Source organism: Pinus tabuliformis, chromosome Q (genome assembly GCF_031772625.1).
Source record: "Pinus tabuliformis cultivar Carrire ecotype Pingquan chromosome Q, CPIR1, whole genome shotgun sequence".
Classification (NCBI taxonomy): Eukaryota; Viridiplantae; Streptophyta; class Pinopsida; order Pinales; family Pinaceae; genus Pinus; species Pinus tabuliformis.
Window position 1 is genome coordinate 942,753,636 of NC_142296.1, and position 16,089 is coordinate 942,769,724.

The window sequence follows — 16,089 nt, forward strand, 5'->3', positions numbered from 1 at the left end:
TTGACATGTTGTTCCATTATGTTTTTTTAATGGATTTGGTGTAGTAGATAGGTGCAACTAGGTAAATATGGAAGTGGTCAAGAAGGACTAATATGTATCATTAACAATAGAATCATCATAATTTCCCAAGATCACGGTGAACAAGGATACAAACTCTCAACTCTTTAATCCAAGGACACAATTCTTTAGTTTGATAAGGTAGGGATGAGTCTAAGACATGAATTTGACTAGGTAGTAGTCTGACAGATTCTTCATTTCTTCTGTAATTAGGCTTAAGTACAGTTCCCTAGATTATTCCATGGGTTGGACCTTTAAGCCTAAGGAGGTGGGCAAAATAGTAGAGATGAATTTGGCTATGATAACAAATAATTTGTACTTCCCATTGAAGGTGATGATAGTAGATGAACTGACATCATAATTTAGCATGCATGGTTTAATTAATTCAAGGAATGGATAAGTTTTAGAAAGTACATGTTGTGCAATGCTAGAGGCTCTGTGAGAATCCCAATCTTGTCTATTCAAGAATTTGTTTTGAAAGGGGTTGATAAGTTTTATAGGTTCATTACATTTATGAAAATAATAAAATACTCAGACCAAACTATCAACAAAGTAAAGGACTAAAACCATTTCATGATTGCAAAAGTGAAATCTCTAGAAGTTGAAAATGGATACTAGAAATCAAACTAGTTTCTATAGGAAAACACCTACAAGTACCTCTAGGATTTGTCTCTATCCTCAAGAAGAAATGGGAAAGGACCAAAGCCTTCAAAAGCAATCATAATGCACTAACATTCCCACTAATGTAACAAATAATAGTTTTAAAGAAAAACTTGATGGACAAGGTCAGTTATTGCACCGATAGATGCTCTACAACCTAGTATGGGGGAGATGTTGCAATGTCCATAAAATGAAGTGTTAGATCAATAATAATAATAATAATAAAACATAATGTCAGTTAAAAAAAAAAAGTGTTAATAAAAATAATAAATACATTTAATTCAATTGGTTCAATTGGTTCAACTATAATTTTGTTTTATTAATAGAATTATAAACAATTTTTTTATTAGAAAAATCATTTTTTTCCTAAGGAAATATTTGAGCAGATCCACCCGAAGTGATCACTTCTCGTCGACTTATTAGCAGAGCCTAACCTCGATGGCATCAAGGAGATTTGACCCTGTGACCTCCCATTGGCCAGGGGAAGTCGATCAATTAAGCTAAGCCTCGGGGATAATTTCAATTAGAAAATCATAATATGCATGCCACAATAAAATAAATTTAAATAATAATGAATCACATTTGTAACCATAACATTTCAGAACATATAGCTAATAAACATATAAAAACTCTCTCTCTCTTTCTTTCTCTCTTTCTCTCTCTAGGTGCTTTTAGCAACAGGAACTCGACCAATTCAGTTAAGCCTTAGGGCTAATTTCAATTAAAAACATAATATGCATGTCACAATAAAATAAATTTAAATAATAATGATTCACATTTGTAACCATTACATTTCAGAACATATATTTAATAAACACATAAACTCTCTCACATTTGTAACCATTACATTTCAGAACATATATTTAATAAACACATAAACTCTCTCTCTCTCTCTCTCTCTCTCTCTCTCTCTCTCTCTATATATATATATATATATATATATATAATCAATGTTATGCATATCACATTAAAAAATTAAATTACGAAAATTATAAACCATGTGAAAGAAAAATGCCAAGCGCATATATATATAACTATATGAGTTATCAAGGTTTTAATAAAATTAAAAATAAGAATATTTCTATATACAAAGTTGTGAAATTTATATAGATATAAATCATATTATTAAAAACCAATATAGATCCATTGTAACTTCAAATCTACCGAGCCCCGAGAGAAATAAAATCTCTCGAGGTGCAAATCATTCCTCAAATCCTCAAGTTTGTTGTTGCTCCAATGAAAAAAGCCAATCCCTTGAAGAAATGGTTGCATTTTGGGATCTATGTAAGATAAGTCCATTCAAATGACAAATCATCTAGATGACTTAAGAGAATATATCAAAACCTTACATTTGGAAGTAACAATCATGGATGGATAAATCATTCCACTCTCCTATTGTGATTCTTGAAATATGAGTTGTTGACACACCTCGACTCTATGGAAAATATTAGTGACTCCTTAATTAAGTTAAGGATTGGAAAAAAATACATTAAGATGGCTTAGTCAAAGCAACAATGACATGGAAACTAGTTGATAAAGGGAAGGAAGACCTAAAGAGGAAACGGAAAAAGATGGAAGAAGCTCTTAAAAAATTACATGAGGAATGGAAAGACTTTAAGGAGGAAAAAAGAGTTATGGAAAGTCAGGTATGAAGAAGCCTTAAAGAAGGATAAATTGTAGGCAAAAATGAAATCAATCAAGATAATGTATTGGGGTTATGCATTTGAAAACACCCTTGAAAACAAAGATCACCTAGAATTCTACCTAGAATTCAATGGTATGTATGGGCATGTAAAAAGTATCTAAGTGATACCCAAAACTAGGTGGAACATAGGGCTACAATATGAAAGTAAGTGGATAAGATCTTTGAAGCCAACCCAAACCCTATGACTATAAGGAGTAAGGGATATAAGTTTCATGTAATGGATATTGATGCCTACACTACCAAGCTAAAAAGTTGGAAATTAAAATAGGATGGTTTTAGCAGTAGAAACCCACATCAAATACTTCATTTGTGATATAACAAATATGATGAGTAATGGCCTCCTACACCCATGGTGCAATAAGTTAACCTTGCATTCTCCAAAAATCTACATCAAGTTTTTTAAAACTATGAAGGTCGAGCTCTCAAGTGTGATGGACAAAGGAACTATTCCTTTGTCTCTAGAGGTTTTCAATCAACTCCATTACTCTACTTCCACATGAACACTCTTGACATGCCTCATTTGGTCCCTGATCCCATAGATCATATAAAGAAGATGAAGTCAAGAAAATCTTTCAATATTTTAAATACTAGCAAAATGATAAGTGACGAGCAATGATGAAAAGCTCAATATTCAAAAACCCAGAACAAGATGCACCACAACATGTATGCCACTAAACTCAAGTAATGCCAAAAATTGACAATGGGTTTAGTTCTCAAGTGTGATGGACAAAGGAACTATTTCTTTGTCTTTATATATTTTCAACCACCTAAATCATTATATTTCCACCTAGACACTGACAAAGTGCCTCATTCTCTCCCTAACCCCCATAGATCATATAGATAAGATGAAGCTGGATAAATATTTCAAGATTCTAAAAAGTGGGAAAATGATTAATGATGAGGGTGGTGATGATTCAATATTGTCTATAGCAATGCCATGAGAACCTCACAATAATATGTATCACAAGATGTACACCCCTTAGCTAAGTAATGCCAAGATAGTAAGTCTGATCTAGGTCACCAACACCACTTGCTTAATCATAGATGAGACGACTATCCTAGACCTCAAAGGGAAGTGTTTCTAAAAGAGGAAGGGAATACAAACAATAACCAATCATTTTTTGTAATGTTTCTCACATGTCTCTTATTTTTATAGCATTAAGGAGGAGTGATGCTCCTAATAAGGGGTTAGACCCCTAAGAGAATGAGGATTAGGTATAATCAACAATAGGTCAACTAAGCCTATAATAAGGAGACTCAACAAAATGAAAATCATTAGGAAATTGCATATTTGGGCTATTGGAATGTAGAGTAAATCCCATTCATTGTATACTTTTTTTCGACTCCATGTTGGGAGGATTTGTCATATTCAATCCATGTTCTTATCTACTCTCATTCTCTTGCTCTTTGTACACGTATTATAAGTTCTAGATCTTGGGAAGGAAACAATAAAGGCCCAAGATCGGTATTTTTTAGTCCCAGTTTTATGCCCACATCATAATAAAAAGAATTGTTGAATTATTTTGTAATCATGACCAATGCACATTTCCACTAGTTAAATAATAGATTTTAAGCAACTTAAGCTAGAATTATTCCATTGTTTTGTCTTATTAACATTAAATGAACAAATGAATATCTATTTTTATGTGTGCCGATTTTATTTTATGTATCATGGATATGTTAATGAGAAAGTGGTGTTCAACATCCTCTTATGATGCATGTTCATGTTCTTTTAAATAATGTCCTCTCGAGATGGAAGCATAATTAAGGTTCCCTTATACATTGGATTAATAGACTATATAGCAATCTCTTGTAATATTTCTCTCTTTTTTTGGTAATTCATCACCCTCGAGGGATTGGAATCGATGACCTATCGCATGGAGTGCCTTAATAATGCACCATTCATCGTCGAAGCAAAGCCCCATGGGCTAACAATTTTTCTCTTTCACTACATACAATACAAGCAAAATCCTCAAAGTTGCATAAATTGTTTCTAAGAACCACCTAGTTTTTGTTAGAAATCTAGTTGGAACTTCATAGATAAAGATTATTCTCATGTAATAGGTGAGGGAAATAAATTTAGGACGCAATGAATGTAAGCCAACCCCCCCAAACTTGATAACTAGTTGGAAGGCCTAAAGTGGCAAGTAAAGGTGCTCATGGACATTATGCCTTAGCATTTAGTCTTTGTGAGAGAGGGGAACAACTTAGGGGACAATAAGGAAAACTTGGGCCTTTTGCTGTTAGTGTCCTTTAAGAAATCAACAAAACCATTCTCATTTTGTTCTTAGCTTCCTCATCAATGGATGATTACCCTTACATAATTGGCTTAGGTAGGGACTAGTTCAAAATGACTTCTCCCTAGTTAGGATTGGTCAATGCATCCTTTCCTTTTAATTTCCTCCCTAAGGCAATGGATATGGTTATCACATTTTGTATTTCATACATGAAAGGTTGATTCCATCTCTTCAATGTATCCTTCCTCTCTCATCTCTCATCCTACAATTGCATTTTTTTCTCTAGTGTCGTTGCCTTCCTTCTTTTCTTATTTTTCTCCTCCTCTTGCTCATTAAATCTAGGTTGGTGTTGTTGTCTCTTGCCTCCTTCATTCTTTAGTGCTTCATTTGCATCACTGTCTACCACATGCTTACTAGATTTGAGTTAATGTTTCCCCCTCCCATTATCTTTTCCAATGCTCTTCATGAAACACCACCTATTGGTCCCTCATTAGCTCCACAATTTCATTGTCACCTCATGCCTTTGATCATGATTCACCAACATCAAGATCTCTTGTGGCCTCACCAACTTCTAGGCTAGTGTTATAACCTCCTATACCTTTAATAGCTCTAGATAATGTTGTCATCTCACACCTCAATAGTTCTACCCCACCATCATCACCTCTTTTCCTTCTCATATTCCTTCCCTCACAAACTCATTCCTTGTATGTCCTTTAGAGTTGGTGTTTCCATCCATTCCTACATGGAATAAACAAGTAACATCTATATTTCATGTATGATGTGTGTTTTAGCACTAATAACCCATTATTTCATCCTTCAAATGTCTTAAGAATCTCCCACATCATTACCTTCCGCACTCATGCAAGTGAAAGTCTTTCATCTCTAACTCTTCTCTCTTTCCTATTTTTGCATCTCATTTCTTTGTTCATGGCTTTTTCTTTACATTATTCACATCTAGTATAAAACCATAGTCAAATGGGATCTCTTCTCTCATATTGTGTACCTTAAAAAAAAACATTTACCTTACATCGCTTGTGCTTATGTGGTAAGTGTAGGTATTAATCTCTTATTATGCTCCTTTATCTTCTTTTCATAGTGTTATTTCTATGCTACTTCCATGGTAAATATTCTTACTTATGTCTTGTGTTTCATAGTCTTGTTGCTATATATTTTGCTTAGGTTTGGTCTACTGAGGCATCAAATTTTCCCAGATGGCAAAAAACTCGCCATATTCCAACCATTTTTCCTATAAAAAAATGTGATAGTATGAGTGCTTTAATCTTGTTTTTTGTAGTGGAAATGGATTCAACACAATAAAAAAACCCCTAAGGCACCCAAAATATTGAAGCTTGATAGTTGTAACCCATATTTTATCAAAACTGAGCCATAATTTTCAGGGTTTTCTGGGCGAAATTTATGCCTCGTTAGACTACGCTTTTTGCTTATATGGTAGATAAATTTACTTACATCTCATTTCATAGTTTATACAAAAAAAATCATTTCATATTAGTTAGAATTATTTCTCTCCCATCTCAATATTCTTTGGTTGGCATGCATTATTTCCTTCTCTCTTTTCTTTTCTTTTTGTATTCCACTTGCTCAATATCATATTGCCTATGATTAAGCATTGCAGATTTCCTTTTAATCAATTACAAGGCATGTGGATTTACATGAAAGTGGCAAGTTTGAAACATAAAATTCCTTCATGATGATGAGACATACAATCATGCTCAATGTTCCAATCAACACCTTCCCTCATTCATCATTGTTTTTCCATTGTTCTATTTTTCTTTTATCACTTTGTTGCATGCCTCTATCCTTCATTGCAAATTCCCACTATTCCAATCTTATGGATAACAACATTTGCAAGGGGATGAATATGTAGCACATGGATTTTGTAGTACTTACATACACCTCCACTAGACATGCCATATAAAGGCCAAGTTTTGTGTTGTGTTCATGAGTGATCCACTATATGATGACTTGATTACCTCTTGTCCTTCATTATAAAGTCTCTTTTATGTTAAACACTCTCCCTCCATAGTCTTCTACTTGATTTACAATCTTTCAGGGATATCTAGTGCTTAGGAAGGGTTCCCCTATCATTAGATATCCTAAGCACTAGATGTCCCTAAAAGATTACCTCAGTTTGTTAGGATACCTAGTTTTGGATTGCTTAATCGGGAGTCCACAATGTCAAACCTTCCTTAAACCCCCATGGTTTCTTGTTGCTTAGTAAACTGTGAATTTTTGGGACCATACCAACTTTGTAAGTCATGGATCGTGAAATAGGTTATTGACTTGGAGGAATATACATGTGGTGTGGACCAAGAAATATGTTGTACACAACCAAAACTTGTTGTAAAAATATCTCAAATGAAATTCTTTTCCCAATAGATAGTCTAACATTCACTTACACCTTGAGGTCATTTGTCTACCTATTTATATTGCGCATTTCATGTTTGTTCAGTTCATGGTGATTGCTTTTAAATTTCTCCTTGAATATGATTTCCTCCTCTCATTACTTTTCAAGGGAGTTAAGTCTTGGTATAGCTTCTTAACTACCCTTCCATGCTTTTGGGTTGCTTACTCGTGTGATCTCCAACACTTCTACATGTATCTCTTACTTTGGGTTTGATTTCTCCTTTGATTGTTATCGTTATGTTCTGTGACATCTCCTTCGCTTAGTCCCCTCTAACATCGTGGATGATTCAACCCTATTACTTTAGTCTTCTCTCTCCTTCGTCCTTATGGTAGTATGTTGCCCAACCCGATTTGTCACACTAGAATGAGTATATTCAAAACAAGGCCACTTAACCAATTGTTGGAAAAATAAATACATCTCACAAGAAAGTATTAATAATCAATTTAATAAGCTCATTATTTGAAAAGTTAGAAAAATTCAAAGCTTCAATAAATCTCAAATTATAAAAAATAGTTCCATCGACAAAATTTCTTGCAACATCACAACAGTAAAAGGTTTGTAGGAGTTGATTTCCTCTAAAATGGATCCCTCCTACACATTTTCTTGAAAATAAAAATCATTCCACTTGATTTGACATCAACATATCCTTTTATAATTGACTTTCACTTTGGACCAATTGCATCACTTTCACAAATGTGAGAACCAAATAGTTGGTAAATTGGTTGTTATGAATGGTCATCCCTGATAAAATCTTGATTTTTCTCCTCAAGAAATTGTCTAAAACACAAAAAAAAAATATTGCCATTAGGTTATCTATATTACCATGGTTGAAGCCTTGAGTCGTGTGCTAGAATCTAAGCAGTTGGTCGATTCTCTCCCTCGTCTAAGTATTGCAAGGAATGTTTTGGAAATAAATCACTCTAAGTTTGCTAACGAAACCCTCTTGATTGGAGGAGTCTCCCTAGCGATTGCTTCAAGATTCAAATAGATTATGGATTGGTATCTTCTCATATCTAGAGGATTGATAAACAAATTGAAATGTCAATTGATTGGTTGGAACTGTCCAGTGGTTACGGTCAAGGAAATTTCTTGCTTGTTGGGCTTCCCTATGGATTCTCATAGGACCTCCTTCAACTATCTTGGGATTCCAATCTCCTTTAAGCAAGAATATGGGGAAGACTGGGAGATTGTTCTCTAGAAAATAAAAGAGTGCATTCCTAGGTAGTAAGATGGCTCAAATTGGTCGGGAGAGTTATCCTCATAAAATATGATCTCTCCTCTCTTATGGTGTACCTGGGAGCTGGTCTTTTAGCGCCATCATACATAAACCAACAAATAATTAGGCTAATTCTAAAGTTTTTATGGCAAGGGAGCAAGAGTAACGATCACAAATTCCATCATGTCAACTGGAATCTGGTAAAACAACTAAAGAGCATGGGTGGATTAGCAATCAAGGATCTAGAACTTATGAATCTAGCCCTAGGGAAAAACTTGTTTAGAGGCTTCTCTTGGACTCCAACAAGTAGTGGAAAAAGGTCTTTACAAGAAAATATTTCCATAAAAAATGACTTATTAGACCGAAATTAGAATTATGGGAAGGTAAATGTTCAAAAATTTGGAGACTTTGCAAAGCTTCATCTTTTCTCATTTTGAATCATATTGGCTAGTCACCAGGCAATGGTAAACACATCCACCTTTGGACAGATCGTTCTCCCCCGTCTGATCTTAAATTCTCAGGTTAGATGGAAAAGCATGGTTTTTCTTGTCTAACAGATATTTCTTGTTGGGACGATCGGGGTCTATGATGCGGATGTTTGCCTCTGGACCTACCCACTCACTTGCTGAAGCATTGGCATTCTATGATTAATAGTCTAAAAGGGTTTTCTCCTATCAAAACAAGAAAATTAGACAGTCGTTCTTGGATTAGTGGCAAATCCAAAATATGTTCAGTCAAATATGGTTACGCTCTCTTAATAGAGAATCCTTCCTCCCCCCCTCCATCTAAGATTTTGGGAAATATTTGGAACGGTGATATGCCCCATGAATTAATATATTATGTGGGGAAATGGCTCACGAGAAAATCCTTGCAGAAGAAAACTTATGGAAGAAAACTTACAGAAAAGGAACATTAGCGGCCCCTCTTGATGTGTGTTATGTGGTAATTCGGAGGAAACTATCAAGAATCTATTTTTTCAATTCCCCTTTGTTGTGGATACTTGGAAATTTGAATTAGCGCCCCTTGTTCCTACCCCCCATCGCCAAGGATTAGAACAAGATTTTAATTCAGTGGAAGTATAAATTTCGATGTCCCCCAAACTCTCTTTTAAGGCGATGCTGGATGGAAATTCCCAAATACCTATGTTGGTTGATTTGGCTTTGCCCAAATTAGGCAATATTTCGTGATAAGTGTTATAATCTAGAAACCGCAGCAATCAAAGGAATGACGCTTCTATTCGAGGTTATATCTTCCATGGGATTTGAAGTCTCAGATATGAAGGATTTATATATCAATGAAAAAGTGTGGCTTAGAATCTTCTCTTCTATCTCCCAAGCACCATTATCAAAGTCTCATGTTTCCACTCCCTTTTGTGTCAGACTAAGAGGGGAAGATTTTGTAGAATGTCAAAGAAATATCGGTAAGGTCCAACTATTTTTTGATGGAGCTTCGAAAGGTAACCCGAGAAGGTTAGAGCAGGAGGGGTGATAGTAAACCTCGAAGAAAAGACAGAATTAAAGTTCGCATGGGGACTAGGCAATGCCAAGAACAATCAAGCAGAAGCTCTTTCCCTTTGGCAGGGTCTGAACAACATCGTCTCTAAGGGTATTAGGAACCTGATAATCATTGGTGATTCTATGACGATGATCCAAAAATGGTTGAAGCTCACCGATAATGAGAACCTCCTCGAATCAGAATCCTCCCCAATCACTATTAGGATAAAAATTTTAAAAAGTTTGAAAATGTTGAAATGTTCCATGTGTTACGGGTAAACAACCATGTGGGTGACGCGCAAGCCAATGTCAGGGTGGCTTTAGAGCAAGGCTATTTACATATTAACCACTCCGTTAGAATATATCACATCCCTTTATTCGATATAAATATTTCATACCAGTGTAGTACAATTGGGGTATGGGTCTGCAGCACATCAATATGATAGTTATTAAGCTCAGCTTCTCAATGGCCTTCTGCAGTGTATTGGGAGCAGGGGCAGTCGGTAGGAAGTTATGGAATAGGTGTGATAGCTGGAGTTCGAAGGCCATGATCTATGACAAGTGGGCGATGTGTCCTCGATTATTTACCTGGAGATTTAATACATTTCCATTTGTGGGATAGGCAGGTACCATCACAATTTGCTCCAGGCTTGTTTCAGCGATGGAGGAGATGGAGGGTAGCTGTTACGCCATGATGAAGAACCAATTCTCTTTAATGAAAGATAAGACATGAATGAATGTCGGGATGAACCAGGCTATTATTTACATCAGTTGGTTGTGTATGTTTAATCATAGGAGCTTGTTAGTTCATGGTAGAATCGCCAAGAAAAATGGCATCTGCTAGCGATGGAAGTGGTGGCGAAGCTGGGTCAGGTCGCAACAGAAATTTAGAGGACATGGTTGATAGCTCTTGCAAACATGTGATAAAGGAAATTGTAAAAGAAATTAATGAGAATATGGCAGTTTTGTATGCCCAGTTGTCGGGTCTCAGTAAAGACAAGGAATTACTGCATAAAACTATGGAGAGTATATGTACATACGTGATGAGTCTGGGTCACAAGGTGGATAACATTGAAGTCAAATTTGAGACTGCCACAGTTAGGGTGTTGAAAGAAGTATTCGGATTTGGGGACGGCTTTGTCCCTCATGTTGAAGGTGTTGCGGGCACTGTTGTTCAGGACCTGGAACCTGGGGTTAGCGGTGTTGAAGAACTGGTTACAACTGCGGACGAAGCCTTGAGAGAAATCGAACCTGGTAGCAGTGGGTAGAAGTTTCCTTTTAAGTTATATATATGTTTTGTCGATCTATAGAATATGGTGGAGTTTTTTGGAAGGTCTATAGTATAAGCTATGTTCAAATCTCATTTGTAAATAATGTTGGTAGCAATAAGGTCCTTCTTCAGGTTAAAATGATGAACATTTCTGAGAGCTTTCTCTCCAATATTGCATGGGACTTGGCCCATTTCCAGTTTATCTAATGAAAAAGCTACCCGTTCTATTTAAAAAAAAATATTGCCATTAAGTAAACACTAGATTTTTTTTGGCACTATATATCTCATTTAAAATGTAAGAAGCCCATGTTATAAAAAATAATTGGTAGAAGCATTGATTATTTTATGGAGATACAATTACATATTTTAAAAATACAAATAAAATAAATTACCACAATGGTATAAATTAAGTGACGTTGATAGGCATCAATTTATAGCAAGCATTAAAACACTTATTTCATAATATATCTCATATTCTCAATATTAAAAAAATCATAAATTTATTTTAAATTATTATTATTATTATTAATTATAAAAATAATTAGTATATGAGTTAAACATGCAGTATACATTTGAAAAAATAGTCAAAACATAGTAAAATAATAATAATAATAGTAACAAGAAAAGCATAGTAAAATAACATTATGCAACAAAGGTTCAATGTAATTATCTAAAAATCTTGCAAATTCAAGATAACCAGATCACTCCAATCAATGTATGGGTGAAGTTGCAATACTCCCATTAGTTGGAGTGATCTCAAAAATCTTGTCATCAAATCATATCCCATCTCAAGTATCCTGTCATCAAATATCGTGACTGCTCATCTCGGTTCATCTCTGCTTATTCCTACTTATCTCTTGGTTGTCTCTATTCATATGTATAACATTCTCGAATCTAAAAGAAGAAGAATTTGATATCAGAGGGGAGCTTAACCTACCACCCTCAATCCATCGGGGAGCCACTGCTATCACCCGGAATCATGGCTAGCAGGGATCCCAATGCTACTACCCAGGAAATGTCAGCAGGGAGCCAATTCTACGAACCACATCAACATCAGAGATCACATATCAACCTGGAACCACATCAAGGAGCACATCTCAACCTGAAACCACATTGGGGAGCACATTTTAGCCCATAATTTCATGGGGGAGCAAAAACATCCTCCACCCCCTATCAAGCAACAAGAGTTAACATATAGGGTAGAACATCTCAACCCATCCTATTTCCCACTAATATTTCCAAAAATTTCCCTAAAGAGTCATGTGGTAGAACATCTGCATCATAATCATCTTGGGTTGTACACCCCAAGTACACTCTCAACCCATTGGCCACACGGGGAGCAGTATTCCCAACAAGCCTAGCTTATGGGTATGATGCAAACTAGTGTATGCTCTGCATAGACCAATATCGAGGAGATAACATCTCTAAACCTATGGGTGACAAATAGGGGAGCAACATCTACGACCCTATTGTCCATATGTAACACCCTCATCCCACATCTACCCAAGTAACCGACCAACCGAGGTAAATATGCAATGTGAGGCGACAATAATGGGATTCAACCTCCTAGGTAACCTTAAGGAAGTGGAATCGGTGGAAGCACACCATACAGACCTTCCACATAAACAATAGAACTCCTAAGAGCCATCCCAACAACTCAGGTAGCCAACCCCTGAGACCAATTGAAGTTTTAAACAAGTAAACCCCCAGACGCTCCCTTGATATGGACAAGCATACGTCCAAGAGGCTCCAACCGCTCTCACAGCGTGGGATTGCTTGCATCAGGGGAATTTTCTCTTCAAACTTGTGTCTGCGTCTCCAGGATTTGTGCCACTTTTTCAAGCCCAAAGACAAGGTCATTGCCCAGAACTCAACGACACTTTCATAATTGAAAGGTAACAACAAAATAATGATATCGGTGCAATTTCTTGAATAATGACTCATTGGAACCCTACTAGCCATGACAAGAATTTGGTCAAACATGTCACAAATATGTAATCTACAGGTTTAAATAACAGATTTGATCATAGGGATCTCATACTTATCTGAGAATCTCTAAGAAGCATTGTTCCCTCATATCATTAGTCACATTATCATCTATTAGGTCATATATACATTGTTCATTCATTTAAAAATCAAAACATGAGGAGAGACGAGGCAACACAAAATCCAGATTTACTGCAGCCCATAGTCTAGTTCAGGGGTTACTAGGCCATGTGTTCTATTATTCATAAATCCACCTCACTCAACTTTGAAATCATTCGACAATCCATATCAACTAAAACATGAGAACCCCATCACACCATGGTTATCTAGAAACAGAAAGGCTAAGCTAAAACATTGTCACACCTGGCAGAACCCATGCGATAACAACAAAGAACCACATGAAATACAACGCATGCCAAATTTAGCAAGGAAAACACACATGCAAATTGATACCTATAAGAATCCTGTTGTAGCTGCTTGATCCTGCTCTTCCTTGCTTGTTCCTTCCTTCCTCTTGCCTCCTTTGCCTTTCTTGATCCAATGTTAAAGTGCTCCAAGAAACTCTAATTGTCCAAGAGTGAGAGAGAGAGAATAATGAGAGAGCTCCAAAACTAAACTGAAAAAGGTACCAACTGATCCTCATAAGTTTTTTTTATCAATTAGGCGTCTATTTTCTTCATTTTCCATTTTTTTCCTTCATTTTGCTCCTCACATGCGACCTGTGAACTTTCACCTTCCTTTTCTCCTAATTTCATTTATTTTCATAAATAAATGTGCCAAAAATGCCATTTTTCCTTTCCAAAGCCGTAGCCATTGCCTCTGCCAATTTCCTTAGCCATAATAAACCAAATGACCACCCACACTGGGATGTCTTGCCCAACATTCAGCTTGGAATAAGTGTCCCATCAACCGTGGTTATTATTTTTTCCTTTATTAAATTTTATTACATGGAATTTTCACTAGGGTTGTTACAAAATCCTCCCCCTTGGGGGACACTGTACTTGGTCTTCAACCACACCTGTACCTCAACAAAACCGTTGAAAAGACAATATACTACCCATGGAACTTTATAACATAGCTCGATGCAATATTTACAATGATCACCCTGCTGAAAAGAAAACCAACATGAGGACATAAAAACATAATAATATGACACACATACCACTTATTGGAGCTTTATAACATAGCTCATGGTGGTATTTACATCCACATACATATGTACATATACCAAGCATCATCAAAACATGTGCCAAAACATATACCAAAACATCTTCTCAACCAGTGAATAAGGAAGGATACACAACCTGCATATGAGCCACCATCTCCCATGTAGCTTCATCGGGCCCAAATTGCTTCCAATTCACTTTAACTGGCTTGATTGCTTGGTTCCAAAGCATGAGCAACTTTCTCTGCAATATACACTGAGGTTCCAGCTAGAATTCTCCATTTGGCTCCACCTACAATACAAACCAGTCAATCACATGATCAACATGTTTAACATACTTCTTAAGCAATGAAACATGGAAAACATCATGGAATTTCACTATCGGAGGCAATGCAAGTCGATAGGGTATTGGCCCAATCCTCTCAATAATCTTGAAAGGTCCACAAAACCAGGGTGTCTACTTGGCAGATGGTCCAATCCGCAAGGAGCTCTTCTTCGATTTGATGTGTAAGTACACTTGTTCCCCAACCTGGAACTCCTTGAACGACCGATTTCGATCTACACATCTCTTCTGCCTATCTTGTGTTGTTTTCAAATTCTTCTTCATTACCTGCATCTCCTGCTCCATTTCTGCCAACATGTCTAGTCCAATGAACACCCTGATAACCAGATCACTCCAACTAATGGGAGTATTGCAACTTCACCCATACAATGCCTTAAACAGACTCATATTCAAAGATTCCTCATACCCATCGTTGTAAGTGAACTCTACCAATGGAAGATACTCTTCCCACTTTCGCTGATGATGCATCACATACATCCTCAACATCTCCTCCAATATCCTGTTGACCCTCTTTGTCTATCCATCTGTCTATGGATGATAAGTTGTATTGAAGGCCAACTCTATGCCCAAACTTGCAAACAACTCTTTCCAAAACTTGGAAGTGAACTTTGCATCCCTGTCTGACACAATCTTCTTTGGAACACCATGCAATCTGACCACATCTCTGATGAAGACCTGTGCTACATCACTTGTTGAGAATGTAGAATTCACTAGAATGAAGTGTGCTACCTTTGTCAACTTGTCCACCACTACCATGATGGAATCCTGTTGTCTCATTTTTCTCGGCAAACCCATGATAACGTCCCTGGAAATGACCTCCCATTTCCATTCTGGAACCGCAATTGGTTGTATCAGTCCACCTGGATGCTTACACTCTGCCTTTACCTGCTGACAATCCAAACATCTAGCCACAAACTCTGCTACATCCTTCTTCAGATTCAACCAATAATAAAACATCTTAACTGTAGTCAGTGTCTTCTGATAACTTGGGTGACCTGAATATGGTTTCGCATGAAACTCCCTCAAGATCACCTTCTTGACCTCACTGATGTCTGGCACATATATCCTATCTCTAAACCTAACCAATCCATCTGCTATGAGACAATATTCCACATGTTGTACACCTGCACCTGTACCACTACCTATACTTGTACCTAAACCTGTACTCTGCTGAAACTTTTGCACAATCTCCATATTCCTGTCATGCTACTGACCTGCCTGCAAGATTCTATTTTGTAGATATGTCCCATAGGAACTCATGGCAACTATATAATTTACTTGTATCCACCTGCTAAGAGCATCTGTGACCATGTTCTTCTTTCCTTTGATATATCTGATCTCAAAATCAAACTCACTGATCGTGGCCAACCATCTAGCTTGTCTGGCGTTCAGATTCAATTGGTCAAATAGATACCTCAATCCACAGTGGTCACTCATCAATACAAACCTCCTACCAAGAAGATAGTGCCTCCACATATTCAATGCATGTATGATCATTGCTAGCTCAAGATCATGCGTCAGATAGTTCTTCT